Consider the following 16007-nt stretch of genomic DNA (forward strand, 5'->3'; position numbering starts at 1 on the left):
CTGAGGGACTTCTCAACCCAAGTGTGGTGCTACAAGGCTGATTTGTGAAGCTTTATATCGCTGCAGAGATCTGTTTGCCTTTGCTAACAGATCTTTATTCTAACACACAAATACAAATACCTCGTACTATGTGGCACCTCCCACCTGGAAATTTCAAGGCAACTTAGAAACTTTAGTTAACCGAGACAAGAAGGTAACCATACAGATGGGAAACCTGAGGCTTTTGTCATTCAGTCATCTTGCCAAAGTCAAATGGGAAATGAATGCCAGAATTAAAGCAGAATTGAGGGCTAGCTGCTAGCCCTGCCTCCAGTTACAACTCCAGCTGTTAAGTGCCTGCTAACAGCATTTAAAGCACAGGTGATCTCTGCAGTGTAATTGTTAGCTTTCCTTACAACAGGTATCAAAGATACTGTGTTCTGCAAGTCAGAAAATCAGATTCAATATGAGTCCAGCTGTGATTTTAACTGGCAGCTTTTGCAAACAAGAGAGTAGTGAGACGCAGTCCCTCACCATGCATATGCAGTATCTCTGGTGATGCACTTACCGCGAGGAGACCAGCCTTGTCCTCTTTACTTGTAAAGTTTTTGTTGACTAGACATTGCCCATCCACTTTGAGCTGATAGTGGTTGAGGCCCAATGCAACTTTGAAGGGAAAATAAATGGAAAGATGAGACCCTTAGTTAAAATAAGATTTTAAAAAGGAAGAGAGAGTTTCAGTGATTTGTAATGAGAATTGTCACAGGGAAGAAGAGAGGTCACCCTGAAAAATTTAAGGACTTTTAAGCAGGGTTTAATTTGTACAAAAGGATCTGCAGTGCACCTTGAAGCAAGGGAGCCATAAATCATGCCTTTCCAGGGCTCATTTATCACCACAATTCGCCCCAGGATTTGGAAAAGGAGGCAGAAGCATTCCAGCTGTTTTGTGCAGCAAAGTGTCATTGATAAACGCAAGTCTCCAAAGTAAACAATAAAATATCAATTATAAGTAAGACATTTGCAAGGAGGCTGCATAGAATTAGGTTTTCTGTGCATTGCAGAGTTGTCTAGATAGTGTCTCCTTCCTCACTGGTGACATTGATTCCTCTATACTGAAGCACTTCTTGCAGCTGAAAGCAGGTGACCCAGACTTCACACCCACATTCTTATCAGTAGCAGGTGGGCAAGGAGTCAGCAAGGCTCAAGCAATGAGCCTGTCACACCATCCTTCTGTCCTTGCAATGCGCCTGGCAGTGCAGCTGAAGCCAACATTAACACTCATAGTCATTTGCTGTTGCAGAGGTCTCTTTTTTGAAGCCTAACATTTTCTCAACAACTCTGCACCCCCTTCCCAGGGAGGGAATGATAATTAAATGAATTCAAAATATATACACCCAAATAAAGCCACTGATAAGCAAAGTACCTTCTGGCCACTTGGGTAAGGCAGTGCTGATTTTGCTGCCCTTGCAGACGGCAGCTCAGGTGGAGGTGTACCGTCCATGTAGTGTGCTGGTGGTGAGCTAGGACCTGCCCTGCTGTAGTGGCAGTGGGCTTGGGGAGCTCCCCAGGGCTGGATGAGCTGGGGGTGACAGTGCTACCAGATGTGCCCATGAACCTCCTGTTCTGTGCTGACTGCAGTGTGTGACAGACAGCCATTAATCATTTGCAGAGCTGCTGCTGACTGTAGTCACGGAGAGAGCAAAGGGGCATTTTGAATTCATTTGTTGCATACAGTAGTTAACGTGGGGGATGGAGACGCCTCACTATAGTAATTTTCCAAAGTAATGTACAGGAATGTAGCTACATAATGAATATCAAAGATTTTAATAATATCTCGTGTGACTAAATCACAGCATAATGCCTTGAAATTCCACTTGTCCATATATTCGTACAGCACCCGGCACAGTGAACTCCCACTTCTTACATCTCAACATCAATAATAATCTGAGAGTATAAATTCAGTCAGAATAGTTTGTGACATTTTCTTCAGCCAAGGCTTTTTACGTTTATCTAAGGTGTTAGTTGCCATTGCATGCTAAAAACTCTTATAAAATCCTTGCAACTCATTAAATTTTTAACACTATGTAAACACAGGGGATATCGGAAAGGTTTAATGGGTGTAAGATTGCTGTGGTAACTGTAGGAAGCTAGGGTGTTTCCAGTCTTCAGTGCCTGGAGGTCTGTGTTAAGCAGAGTCATGCAGCAGAGCATGCTGCAGGCGGCCCCATGCCAGTACTCCCTGCACCATAGCACTGCAGGGGGGAAAGGACTTATCCTGAACTGTTTCTGGCTGTATCGGGCACAAGAGCATGCTGCTGGGCCTGCGGCGCTCCTGTAGCAAGTGCCAGCTTTGGGATCACAGTGTGGTACTGCATGGAGCCTGCTGAGCGCCCAGTGCCCAAGTGTCTATGGGTTAAGTGTGCCTCAGCCTTTGCATACAAACCGGGATAAGGGCTCTTCCCTTCTTGCTGTTGTTGCAGGGGGCTTGACTGCACACTCACTGATGACTGAGATGTGTTAAGGCTTCCTGTGATTTTGGATGGGCGGTGGTATGGGGTATCCTAAGCTCAGTCCCTCCCCAGACCCATACTTGCCTGGAGAAACACTTTTCTAGGCACATGCACTTGAAGAGGAAGGGGGAGTGTGCCAGGCTTTGCTGTGGCTTGGTTTCCCGCTTTGCTGTGGCTTGGTTTCCCGCTGGAAGCCACAAGAGTGAGCAGCCCTCCAGAGCCACCTTCCCTCCCCAGAGCTTCTCCTACAGACAACCTGTTTGACACCACCCTGTGTCAAACATGAAGGCACAACCTGTCTTGAAGAAATCTATAAGTAAGATTCAGCCCAGCAAATCAGCAGTGACCCACCCCCAGAGGGCCTCACACTGCCCATGTAAGACACAATAATATCTCTAGCCAAGAGAACAAATTTTCTTGGGCACCCCCTCTGAAGAGGTTTGCCTTATGCTGCTCTCCTGCTACGAGTGATATAAACCCAGTGTAATAGCACAGCAACAGGTCTCTGAATTGATTCTGGTGCAACAGAGCAGATTGTAAACACAAGGAAATATCCAAAGTCAAAGTCAGTTCAGTAGAAAAAGAGCAAGTTATTTATCATCAATACATAGTAAGAATCCTGTAGACTTGCCTTAGTATCTATTTGCTCTGGGGGAATTCAGGCCACAAATTATGGATGATTTCTTAATTGCAAAGATTTATGATGAAAAAATTACAGTAGTTTCTCTTTAATTGCTTGCAAAAATTCATTAATATTGTTAAGCAGCATAATTTTTCAAAATGCTTTTGGACATTATTTTTATTAGGTATTATTGTATTGTAGGACTATTTATGTTTTGCCAGCAATCTAGTTACTGCATTATTAGTTAAGCTCATTAGCCTAAGTGACTGAAGGCAGACTTGTGTGCTACAGAAATCTCCTCTGTCTCTGCAGCTAACCAGCTTGTTGCAGTCCAGTTTGTCTTGGATGCCTTCTGCTGGCCAAATAAATCCAGCCCATTTTCAAGACACCATTGTTTTATGGTAGTACTGAAAACCATAGGAAAATAGCAGGAATTGTTGGTGTTTTTCTTTTTTAAATTTTCACTGTTAGGTTGATAGTGAAGTTGTGTTTGATTCTGTGTTTTTCTACCATCATGACTCTAGCTGAGTTCAGATGAGGTCAGGGCTGCTTTGTGCCAGGCACTCACCTGCACTGCCTAAGACTGTGCTGTTTAAATAAATGTCATGGAGAAGGTTTAGACTCCCTGTGTGTATAGAAAAGGGAGAAGCTGGAAGCTAATCACTTGGGCAGGAAGCTGATAAAGCAAGCAATGCTCCCAGCTGCTCTTGTGACTGCTATTTATGCCTGTAAACAGCTGCTGCTTCATAGACTGTGGTCTGAGTGCACTGTTCAGTGCTGGTCCATGCAGCCGTCTGAAATAAAATGTGAATGACATCCAGGTGGTCACTGTTCACCATGATGTCTGAGACATGTTGAGGTTCACATTTGGGGCTTCACGTTTGGGCCACCCTGCAGCAACTCACTGCAGAATCTTTAATATAGCTGTATTTCTGCCACCAAATTTGTCTGACAAGAACACTTGGTCTTGACAGAGCAGCTTGTCACCTGGCATAGAGGGGTTGGAATGATACCCCTCCAGCTCTGTAAAACTCTGCCCTATCACTTCATTACAAACAGCTGCTGCAGTTCAAACTGATCAAGTACGAAACATGTCTGATTTTTCAAGTCTTTTAAACCTGAGGGCAAGTGCATTTCTTGGTGTTTTATTAATTTATCAACATCTTGTGAAAATTCCTTGTTTTCTGTAGCAGCTATCGGTCCCTCTCCTAGAAAGTACAAATGAGTAACCACACCGTGTAGCTAACCTGAGTAAATAATAAATAAACATAGCAGAATTCAATAATTTAAAACACTATACTCAGAAAGGATTAGGTAATTTCAGGGAAATCAGCCTGGTTAAATGTGGCTAATGCACAAGAGCTTAGTGCCTTGATGACTTCGATCTGTTTCAGCAAGACAGAAAGGTCTGCAGGCTCTGAGCTCCCCATGGGCAGGCACAGATGGACCAGGGATGAGAGGGAGCCTGGGGCTCCATTAGCTTCCCCCAAACACCGGCTGGGCTCGTGGCTGCTCACAACTGCACATCTTCACCTTTCCTCTTTAGATCAGGGGTGCTGATCACGGTCTTATTTTATCTTAAAGAGTCTGCATATATATTTTTTTAACTTAGCCCCGTGATGAAATTAGGGGTGTTTTTCTTTCTGTTTAGCCCCTATTTTTTTTTCTTTTAAGGAAAATTGATTCCAACAGTTATTCCTAGGGAATCCATTATCTGGTGTATCAACTAATTGGCTTTTTCATTATTGTTCCTCAGGCTCTCATTTGGTTTACAGTTGGACAGTCCCAGCCAGTAGGCCAGGTTCAGCCCTGCTGTGAACCTTAAGGCAAGATCATAAATATCAATTCTTCTGTGTCTATGCCACCAAATCACTTCTGCTTGAGTTGTAGGGCCTCAGTATCTCACAGAATTTGGCTGGGAGGTTATATGGGCTATTAGTCAGTATGGAATTTTAGATAAGATAGTAAAAGTAATTGCTTTCCAACTTACTCTGAATTATGGTTTAGGAGACAAAACGGAAAACAAACGACCCCAACTTTCCCCTGCCCTCCTCATTAAACAGTGTCTTCAGTATTGCCTCCAAAACAAACCTGAGCCTGTATCCTCCCAGCATTAGTTCCTAGCAGACACGTGAACATCTAACAGGCAGGAATAAGAGACAGTGTTATGGTGGCCGCCTTCTCTTGCTTGTTAAAGAGAGCTGTACTAATCTATTCAGCAAGGTGGAAGTCCAGATAGCCTCAACTGAGCCAAGGTGAAAATGGGACCATTGTGGCTGATGACAAGGCTGCATAAATTCTCCATTTTTTCCAGCTGGATCCCCCTGTGTTGGGGCTTCCCAGCCTACAGCTCTCATCTGGGATGTAATTTGTCCTTTACGAAAGCTCACACTGTCTTAATGCCTGCACAGGATTGGATTTGAGCCTGGGTGAACCCTAATCACTACTTAATGCTCCAGATCTGGGGCTTTTTCTGACCAGACTGAAAGCTGCACTGAGCTGTGTGCTGGTGATTTTCCCTGGCTCAGGAAACTCCCCTCAAATGTTTCCTGCCTTGCCAATGAGCCCTAATTTTCCAAAGGCAAAAGGCCAGTACATCCTTATCCCAGCAAGTTAGTTGACCTCCTGCAGGTCCTGATGCTCAGCTACGATCCGTTATCTTCATTGTTTCCCTCTTCCATCACTCTTAGTGTGTAAGTTATTGATTATTCTGCCAGGGGTTGCTAAACCAGAAGATCTTGATATTTCAAATGAGAGTGCGTATCACAACTTATTTACTGAACTGCAGCCAGATTATCCAGAACATTGTTCTCTTATATGTGAGCAAGACTGACTGCCACCAGGCATGACAACAAGTTGTGAAAAATAACTGTAGTGTGTTTCTTTATCTCATCTTAGAGTGTATGGCCAAATTAAACCCGACCTTCATTACTAACGAGGACTTAGAGCAGTCTGTTCCAGTTCTGTTCTCTGTGATTCCGTAATTTTTCAGTTCTGGTTAACAGCCACATTACAACAAGGCAGTTGTGACACTGAAATACTAGTGCCCGTTTGCACAGAGGTACCTAGCTGTATTCCTCCTATCGCCTTTACTGCTCTGTGCAACGCAAAGCACAGTCATTGCTCAAGAGTCCAGGACATATCTGCAGGATCCCAAGGGGATCTGAGGAATGGCGTGTGGAGCATCTTTGAATACCAGACTCCAAGCATGGCAAATAAAATTTTGGCACTTCTGATACAACCCAAAGTTGCTTTTGAAAAGCTTTTTGAAAACAGGATCAACTGATTTGTTGTAGTGGGAAAAGTTGGAGAAGTGGTTTTCATGTTACCTCTTCACTGTCTTGCCCTGACTTTCTTGACTGGGACAGCAGGAGCTGTCAGTGCTAACCTGGCCTTGGCTCTTGGTTTGAAGCAGTGACTATGCTTTATGGATTTGTCCGAAGGTGTATTAACTCCTACTTTCTAGTTTCCCAGCTGCATTCTCTACAATCAGCAACACACATTAAGTGCAATTCTAAAGCAAAAAGAGCGCTGTGTTAAAAATAACAGTGCTTGGTTTGGGGGCAAAGAAGCAGCTATGCATTTGCTTTAAAAACATAAAAATAATTTTTAAAATCTTGACTCATTTTAAGTGGTGACTTTCAGAATATATTCCACAAATCAGAGCAGAGATCTTGGGTGTTTGACAAATAATTCCAAGATTAATACAGATATATATCCCTGAGTGCAAGGACCTTAATCAATCCCTAATCTCCCAGAGAAGCAGTTTGACTTTACCTGACAGCACTGTGAAAGATGATCTGCTTCTGTGTGACTAGTATAGCAATAGCAAAAGCCATTTCCTTTTTTTTTAAAATTCATTTTTTAGTATAGATAGCCCACAGTTGCTCAAGCCACATTCAGAGCCTTCCGTTGAATACAGGAGGCTTTGGATCAAGCCCTTGGATACTTTCCTACTAATAAATTAGACCTAATGAAGTGGGCGACAGCCCTCCAAGTCTACGGGTCCTGAAGTTCAAGCAGTTAAGCATCAGACTGAAAACACACCTGAAAATGAGTGAAAGCAGGCAGAGAACAGGGAGCTGGGAACTGGTAGCCATCTAAGATCTCCACTCTCAAGTACTTTGCTTTTTTCTCTCTCCACAGAGGACAGCTGCCCTGTTCTTTCATTCTTCCCAAGTCGTTTACAGCCCATTTAATTGGCTGCCAGTGGCTCTTGCTTTTATACGTGCAGGCTAAACCAAGACAAATTGTTTTTATACAGCCTGTGTATGCATTGTCCAAGAGATTTACAGCCGAACAAAACTAACCCCTTATCGGACTAGACGAGAGAACATGTGTATACACCGAGTAAAATTGTGCAGTCTGAGACCAGGAGGTACGCCTGGGGTGAGGCACCCTTGCTGACAGCAGTGGGGTTACTGCAGAGTTTTCAGGGCTTGCTCTGGCTGTAGCGTGTACCAGTGTGTGCCCCGTTTGCTCTGGCAGGCTGGCTGTGCTCTTTACTAGGCAGCACAGCAGAAGGTGATGGATTGCCTGTGAATCTTTTTCACAGCATTGTTTTGCCACTGGGCCAACTCAAGGCAAACTGCTTGCTTTATTAGCTATCTAATTAAAATGAGAGACCATAACATATCATTCTGTACAAAAATAATAACAAAAACGGAACAGTTAGGCAGCTCTGTAAGCAGAGGTTGTTTAAAACTCCAGCATATTTTGCCTGATGAGCTTCATTAATAACACACAAAGAGACCTAACATATCCTCTGATGAGACACACCGTGGTGACTAAAAATTTAACAAAATATTAATAGAAGTTTTATGTATTGGCTCATTGATATATTCTTATATAATGGTACATGTTATGTATTTTATTAATATATTAATATATAAATAGATTAATAAAAGCTTTGTACAGTAGCTAGAGGATCTGAGAAAATAGCTGTTAATAAACATTTTCACTCTGATTTGGTTCTCTTTGGTTTGGATTGTGAAACTTAAGATATGCCCACAGCAAAACACACTGAATTAATAGATCCATATACTTATGTTCTGATCATGCAACATCCAAAGTATGCGTTTAACTTTACCTGCTATGCATATTTCCCTGGAAACCAATGCGATGATTCCGTGTGTATAAATTAAGCCTACACTGATAGAACAGCTTTGTGAATGCTTACTTTTACCATTTATTATGATCATGGCTACATGCTAGCTGAGAACATGGCGCCGTTGTGCTTAGCATTTTACATGATTGAGAGATTCCTGAAAATCATTTATCATTTAAATAAAGAAGGTAAGGGTGACTAGACTTAAAAATAGGGAAAAAACAAAGCAAAACTGGGAGAAAGGGGAAGCGTCCACCATGCCAGTCATGCTGTAGGGACAATTCCTTTGCACCAGGGCATGTGGTATTTGACTGTATCTCCAGGTGCTGCTGCAAGAAATACAGGAGTAGTAAAAGCTGCCATACCCGGAGAAGGGGCCTGGTCTTTTATTTGAAGAATCCTCGTACGTGCCATTTTTGTGGGGTTACCCACATAAACCGAAGTCTGAATTTCAAAACCATATTTTGCTGAAAAGAGCTTCTGAATTTAAGAGCTAGTATTTCACAGTTAAAAGAATATGAGTAGATCCATTTTAACATCCCAATTTGTATGCTATGAAAACAGGAATATAATGTTATGGAACAGTTAGATTAACAGATATATTTTCTTTAAATTTAAATGTCCATATTCTGATCTGAGAGCAAGCAAGGGGAAGTTAGTCTCTTGAGAAACCTGTAAGTGACTGAACACAGGGTTTTCAAACAAAAGTGCCAGGATCTCCAGTGTAATTACAGCATTGCCACTGCGCCAGGGGAACGCTTTGCAGGAAACTGGAGATTATGCACACATATTTCCAGCAGATTGGGAATTTGCATAACCCATCCATAAACCACTGAAAATCTAATAAGGAATCGAACCCAGGGTCAGCTATGGCCACTATATCACTGTATCTGAAAATACACCTCTGTTGTGCCTTGACCTTTTCTGTTTGGAATTTGGATTTTCTAGCCCCTCTTCCACCTGTTTACAGAACAAGCCCCTCTGGGAAACATAAATAAATAAATCTTTTCCCCTGTGCATGCTCATGACATCAAATAATGTAATAAAATGAAATCTCTCTCCTTCTTTCTCCCCTTTCAATATTTATTCTAGGGATTTATTGTTTTCCCTCCTTTTCAGGCTTCAAGGTTTCCCTCTGATAGATCACCTCACTGTGGAGCATTTCTCATACTCTCTGTGAAGTACCTCTCAAGCTATTATTTTAAAATGTAGTTGGAGCTGCTTTAAGCTGAAGACAATGCAAGGTTTTCCATTTTTCTTTCTAGCTATGCTGGAGCTGCTTCATGAAAATTTCAACTCCATTTTTAATTGAAATATTGTTAACATTTAATAGTGATTTCAGTAAACACCTGAAGAACAAAAAACTTCTGTATGTTTACATGTTCCCACAGGATTCTGTTATTGTTGTGAACATTTATGTGTCCTGAGCCGAATTCTCAGCTGGCATGAATGGGAATTCGCTTTGGGATAGAGATGAGCTGATTTAGACCCTATGAGTATCTAGTATCTAGTATTGTGATGAAAAATCATAAGGTTGAGTGCACAAGCATTCAGGAGGAAAGTTTTAATTTTACTTTCTGTGCTGTGAAGAGTTCCACAAAGTCAGTTAAAGCTATTACACAGTTCAGGACATGCATGTGTCAATACAGAGTGATACTTGGGCCAAAAATCAATGAACATACTAAAAATCCAAAGTCCCCTAGCAGAAAATGTCTCAGATTATCTCACAGGTCTTTTCTACTTATAAACTTGTCTTAGAGTTTTCTGAAATTAAAATACAGTGTTTTCCCAATGAGGGTATTTTCCCAGCAATTTCCAGTAACTATGCCACTGGCTAGCAGAGGTTATGAGTAGCACATGCTGACGGGATTACTGCACAGGAGCAATGGGATAGAATGGCTTATACCAGAGAAAGCTGCTTCAGAGAATATGGCATCTAAAAGGACATATCACTCCAAGGTCATCTAATTATGCCATTTGTTCACCTTTTGGTCAAGTCTCAGGTAGAGGAAGGAAGCACCAGTGCTGCAGGCTGGCTTCTCCCTTCCATCTCCTCATTACTCTGGCTTGTATCAGAAATAGTGTGGCTAGCAAGACTAGGGAAGTGATCGTCCCCCTGTACTCGGCACTGGTGAGGCCACACCTCGAATGCTGTATTCAGTTTTGGGCCCCTCACTACAAGAGAGACATTGAGGTGCTGGAGCATGTCCAGAGAAGGGCAACGAAGCTGGTGAAGGGTCTAGAGCAGAAGTCTCATGAGGAGCGGCTGAGGGAACTGGGGTTGTTTAGCCTGGAGAAGCGGAGGCAGAGGGGAGACCTTATTGCTCTCTACAACTACCTGAAAGGAGGTTGTAGTGAGGTGGGGGTCGGTCTCTTCTCCCAAGTAACAAATGATAGGACAAGAGGAAATGGCCTCAAGTTGCGCCAGGGGAGGTTTAGATTGGATATTAGCAAAAAATTCTTCACCGAAAGGGCTGTCAAGCATTGGAACAGGCTGCCCAGGGAAGTCACCATCCCTGGTGGTATTTAAAAGACGTGTAGATGGGGTGCTCAGGGACATGGTTTAGTGGTGGACTTGGCAGTGTTAGGTTAAGGGTTGGACTCGATGATCTTAAAGGTCTTTTCCAACCTATACAATTCTATGATTCTGTGATTATCCTTACTCTGTAAAATACAAGGTTGGCTCTTCCTGGATGGGACAATGATTTTTTAGAAGCCAGGGCAAGCCACAGACAATTATGTTTCTCATCTGCATCATAAATACAGTAGAAGTTCAGGTTATTCAGGCTTTATTTGCAGGGAGGAGGAGTGCAGGGGGGCCTACGCTGCCGCCTGCTGCTGGAGCGGTGGTGGGGCTGGCAGGGGCCATTTGTGCGAAACGAGGAGGAGTCGTACATGGCCAGTGTTCATGTGCTTTGCAGGAATGCTAAAATTGGATTATTGGTGGTGTAATACTGAAGCCTGTATAGACACACTCACTTTCAAGTATATTTCACTGTTGCTTAATCTCAAGGGAGAATTAATCAGCAAGAATATAAAGTATCTTAGATCTAGATACTTTAGTATCTAAGTATCTAAGATAACGGGGGTTTAATACATTGGATCCAAAGCACAGGAATAATGAAGCTACCTATAGCAGTATTCCTGTAATGTTTAAGCATCAGCACTGCAATCCAGAAAAATCCCTGAGCATTGGTCGCCTAATTCCTGAGGGCATCTTATTTCTCTCGCCCAGCACATGTGCACCTTGGTCTGCCTGGCAGTGCCCAAGGTAGCTACAACTGCTGTTTGGCGAGTGCTGGCAGGCTTGCCTGGGCGTTTAAGCCCTGCTCTTGTCTCACTTTACCACAGCTGGGGAGCCTTGGAGAGTCTGGAGATGCTTTCTGCTACTGAGGGGCCTGAGCTGGGCTCTGAGCACGCTGAGGGGACATCGCTGTGGCCCCTCACTGGAGTCAGACATCAGAGCTTTCTTCTAAGGCACAGGGAGGAATGATGCCAACAATTTGTATTTATTGGAGGGATTTGGGGTCGTCTTTTTTCTTTTTTCCTCTTGTGTACTCCTTGAATTTCTCAGTGGAAGTGCCTATTCCTAGCTGTTGCTGTTGCTTTTAAGCCTGTTGACGATAAGTTTGCTTTTCATAGTGCATCTGGTCATCGACATGTGGCTAGAGCTTCTATTTCTGGCTCACTAAGAAAGCACAAATCCGCATACTGCCTGCTCATGTTGGTAGACCTTCCTCTAGCCCATATTTCAGCAAAAATCACCAGTGCATGGCCATCTAGATAGCTCCTGACATTTCACAGTGTTTCTGATCTATAATACTTGCCTGCAGAGGTTGGCTAACAAATATGATTGTAAGCTCTGAGCCCACTGTCACAGTAGTTGTTCATTCTATAATATCACCTTCTCCTGAGAGTGTATAGCTCTACTAGTTTAATTCACACATGCATTTAGATAACACTGTGACATGTGACACAAAATACAGAGACAGGAATAACTTGTTTCGACTGTATTTCTAGGTCTAATGGTTTTCACTGATGTTAAGCAATCTTCTATCATCAAAGATTTTTTCTCCCTGACTTTCTTGGTGCTGTCAGGAAAGCTCACTCAGCCACTTACAGTCTAGCTCACGGATATAATAAAGGACCAGGTTCACACCTGTAATAAATTGGTATTGCTCTCTCTGGAATCAATAGAGCTGTATTGATACACTCCAACTGCTGACTGCCCCACTGGTGCAAAGCTCAGTGTAGACCAAGGAGCAAGTTTTAAAACTAGAGGAGTTTAAAAAACTGTACTCATTTTTCTGCTCTGTACCCTAATCTTTCAAAAGAAACATTACCCACCAGAGCCAGAATTAGAAATATTTATTAGGAAAATGTGGCAAAAGCAGGGAAATATGTGTTTGATAATTAAGATCGATTTCTGTGTCAGGGCACTCCTATTTTAACTGAAAACCTGCAAAATATCCAGATCCTGGTGCAACGTTCTCTGCCAAGGCATTCATGCTTATGGTGGACTTGGGTAATTTTGTTGTTTTATCACAAATTTCATCCCTGTTTTCTTTGAGTGTTTGTATTTCAGTATGTTCAATATATTTTAAACAGTTTTACTGAATGTGAGGGCAGTCAGTGACACACTGGACATCAGCTGTGTTTTGTTAAAGATAATTCAAATTAATAAAAGTTAACAGTTATTTGTAATATCAAATAGCTTTGCTCTCCAATCTTGATTTATGTACTTTTGCCATTGGTACTGAATACATCACTTCTGTGATGAGATACATAGCAATCCCATCATTACTATGTGCCAGGAAAACTCCTGGATTGCAACAAGGCTTGCAACAAGTGTTTTTGGATTGCAACAAGTATAGTTGCTTGTTTAGCTTTTATCATTTAGCAGCTTTTTATCATTTAGCAAAATGGAGAAAGATGAGGGAAAGTTCAGGGAGAAGAGCACAACTGGAGCCATAATGGTTGACCCCAAAGTCCATGAAGGTTAATAGAAGTTTTTCAAATGGTTTCAGACAACCATGTGGAGAAATGCAAGTCTTATGTCCAGACACTGCTTTGTAGTGACTGCACTGGTACATGCTGATGAGGTAACATCAGCATGGACCAGATCACAGTGGAATAAAATAGAAGTGTGCCCCCACCTTTTTTTCCAACCATTTTGTCATCTGTGTGAAGATTGAGTTCAATGTGAGTCTTGTCTTCATATTCTGGAGATTATTCCTCACCCCGCTGAATATGATATAATTTAACATAATGCAGGACATGCACCTGTAGTCATAGTTTCCAACCGTGTAGGTTATTTCACAGGGCATCAGACGAACGGGATTAAAAAAAATGAGAGATGCAGTTCTAAAATAAAGCGTGAGTTTTAGAAATGCAGTGAGCATGACTTTACTTGCATCGGAAGTACAATGGGAACAGAATCAGGCCACATCTGAGAGCTCCTGAAAATCGCATTATGTATGTCCTTTTTATTATTTACATCTTTTACACATATCATGTAGTGCCAGTCTAATAGCAGTAGATAAGAATTACTTCTTTTTTTACACAGATCCTTTAATTTAGAGACACCCAGCAGTATTCTAGTGTTCAGGTTCTTTCCTCCACTATTTGTAAATCAAAGTCTTAAGCTGTAGTGCTTTATTGAATACAGTGACAAATAGGGATGAACTGCATTCTCCCCTATAGTCATAAAATTGATTTAATATTTCAATTAATCTTTGCTACACCTTCTCCAAAAATTTATGTGAATACATTCTGAGTAAGTCATCTTCAGGACTTAAATAAATACTAACATAAATATAACTTAATTTATTTGTTCTCTATAAAATTCCTTTATATCACTCTTGCAGTCGAATGTAAGTATTGCTTCCACCATCCAGAACACAGGAGTATCAGATGAGATTGCCTTAACAAAGGGATTTTCACATTTTCATGAATTACTTTTGCATTCATAGTCTGGTTTCCATATCCAATGAAATGGTTCTTCAAAGCTTTGCAGAGGATGGAAATTATATCATAATCTATCCTTTAATATAAAATTAAAATAAAAAATTATTTTAAAAACAGTGAAATTTTTATTTCCAAAAAGAGAAATGGACAGGCTCTCATCATTAGGGCTTTTCTTATTTTCCCTCTGACACAAGATTGCAGAGGGGCTGACAAGATTTCATGAAGCATTTTTGTGTATGTGCATTTTTTGGTGTAAAGTGCTATGGTTCATGTTTTTTTCTGTAATGATCCTTCATGGTCATAATTTGATGAAGAGGATACACTACTAGACTCCTACTAGATTGTGCTAAGGTAGCCCAGAAGTGGCAAGATGGATGGATCTGGGGATGGATGCATTGTTAACATAAGATTTCTGAAGTCTAATACTTTTTGCATAAGTACTTTCCCTCTAAACCAGAATCTTAAATTCACTAAATGTAGCAAGCAATTAACTGTGCATTAGCAAGCTATTTGTGGAAGCACATGGTATGAATCCCCACCTCCCATGCTCACCGAAGACCTCACCCTGCAGTCATTGCAGTCCTTGGCAAGGAATTTACCGAGTTTAGTAGATTTTAGATCATTCCCCAGTAGTCTCCTACTATACATGATAAAGACTTGCATTAAAAATTAGGATTTGGGTGTTTTGTGAAATATAACATACTGTCCTGAAAAGTAGTCTCTAATGAAAATAAATAAAGAAAATAGCACATCAGGAAAGGGGCTTCTTTCTCTCTTCCTGAGTCTGTCCTTCTGCATATTCTTTCAGTGCTAGTTTGTGACCTAGTGATGGCTTTGAACTCTAATGCTGTTAGAGATCCTAAGTAAGGCTTCTGTTGGGTAGTGGCGGCCACAAGCAGCAAACCCCTTGCTCAGGACATCCACACAGAGTTCCAGGCACAGTTCAAGATTAATTTCTCATTTTTCAGAGGAAGTCAATTAGAAAGCTGTGTTTTTTCTAAAAATGCAATTGATCCTATTTCTAAGAGTCCTTGGGAAATAGTCCAGTGGTACAGAGTTACATTAACAAAAAAGAGGGTGAGCTCTCCTATTGCAGGCCATGCATTGCGAAGTGGTCAAACTGCCCAAATAAATATGATGGCATTTGCCTATGCATACTCCGAGCAGCAGTTACTGGTTTTCCCTACTACATTGCATACGACTTGTAAGTGATACTTCCCTGTGCACATGACTGCAACAGATAGTCAGACATATTTAAAACACTGGAATGAAAAAGTACCCAGCATACAAGGTTGAAAGAATAGTTGAAATAGAGGTTTTTTTCCTCTTCTGTTTCCTCACAGTCTCCCCATTTTGCTAAGTTTACAGTTTAAGAAATTGAGTTATGGGCTTTAAACTATCTCACAGTTCAGCTTTTTGAGCTCAGCTGTAATTGAAAAAGCTGGCTGCTCACTCAGGCTGATGGGAGAAGGAGAAGGTTCTCTTTGAAGTGGACCTGGAGGGGAGGGGAACCGGTAAACTGGGAGAGCCTGCTGGGAGAAGTGGCGGAGATTACATCTGTCTTCTTGGTAAGAGCAAGCACACTTAGTGCTTATTATTCCACTTTACAATGGAGAGACATTTTAGGCTCTAAAATACTTGTGGAAACAGTGAGTACAGCTAAGGTAGTTCTTTCATCTATCACTAATGAAAAATGTACAAAAATATTCAGGGACAGCACTGTTATCTGTGTATTTGATGCTTTTAGAGTTATTAGACAATTATATGGCTCCTAACAAGGAGTCTAACTTGGGACCACCATCTGTAAACTTCAGTTAATGCA

Source organism: Ciconia boyciana, chromosome 7 (genome assembly GCF_034638445.1).
Source record: "Ciconia boyciana chromosome 7, ASM3463844v1, whole genome shotgun sequence".
Classification (NCBI taxonomy): domain Eukaryota; kingdom Metazoa; phylum Chordata; class Aves; order Ciconiiformes; family Ciconiidae; genus Ciconia; species Ciconia boyciana.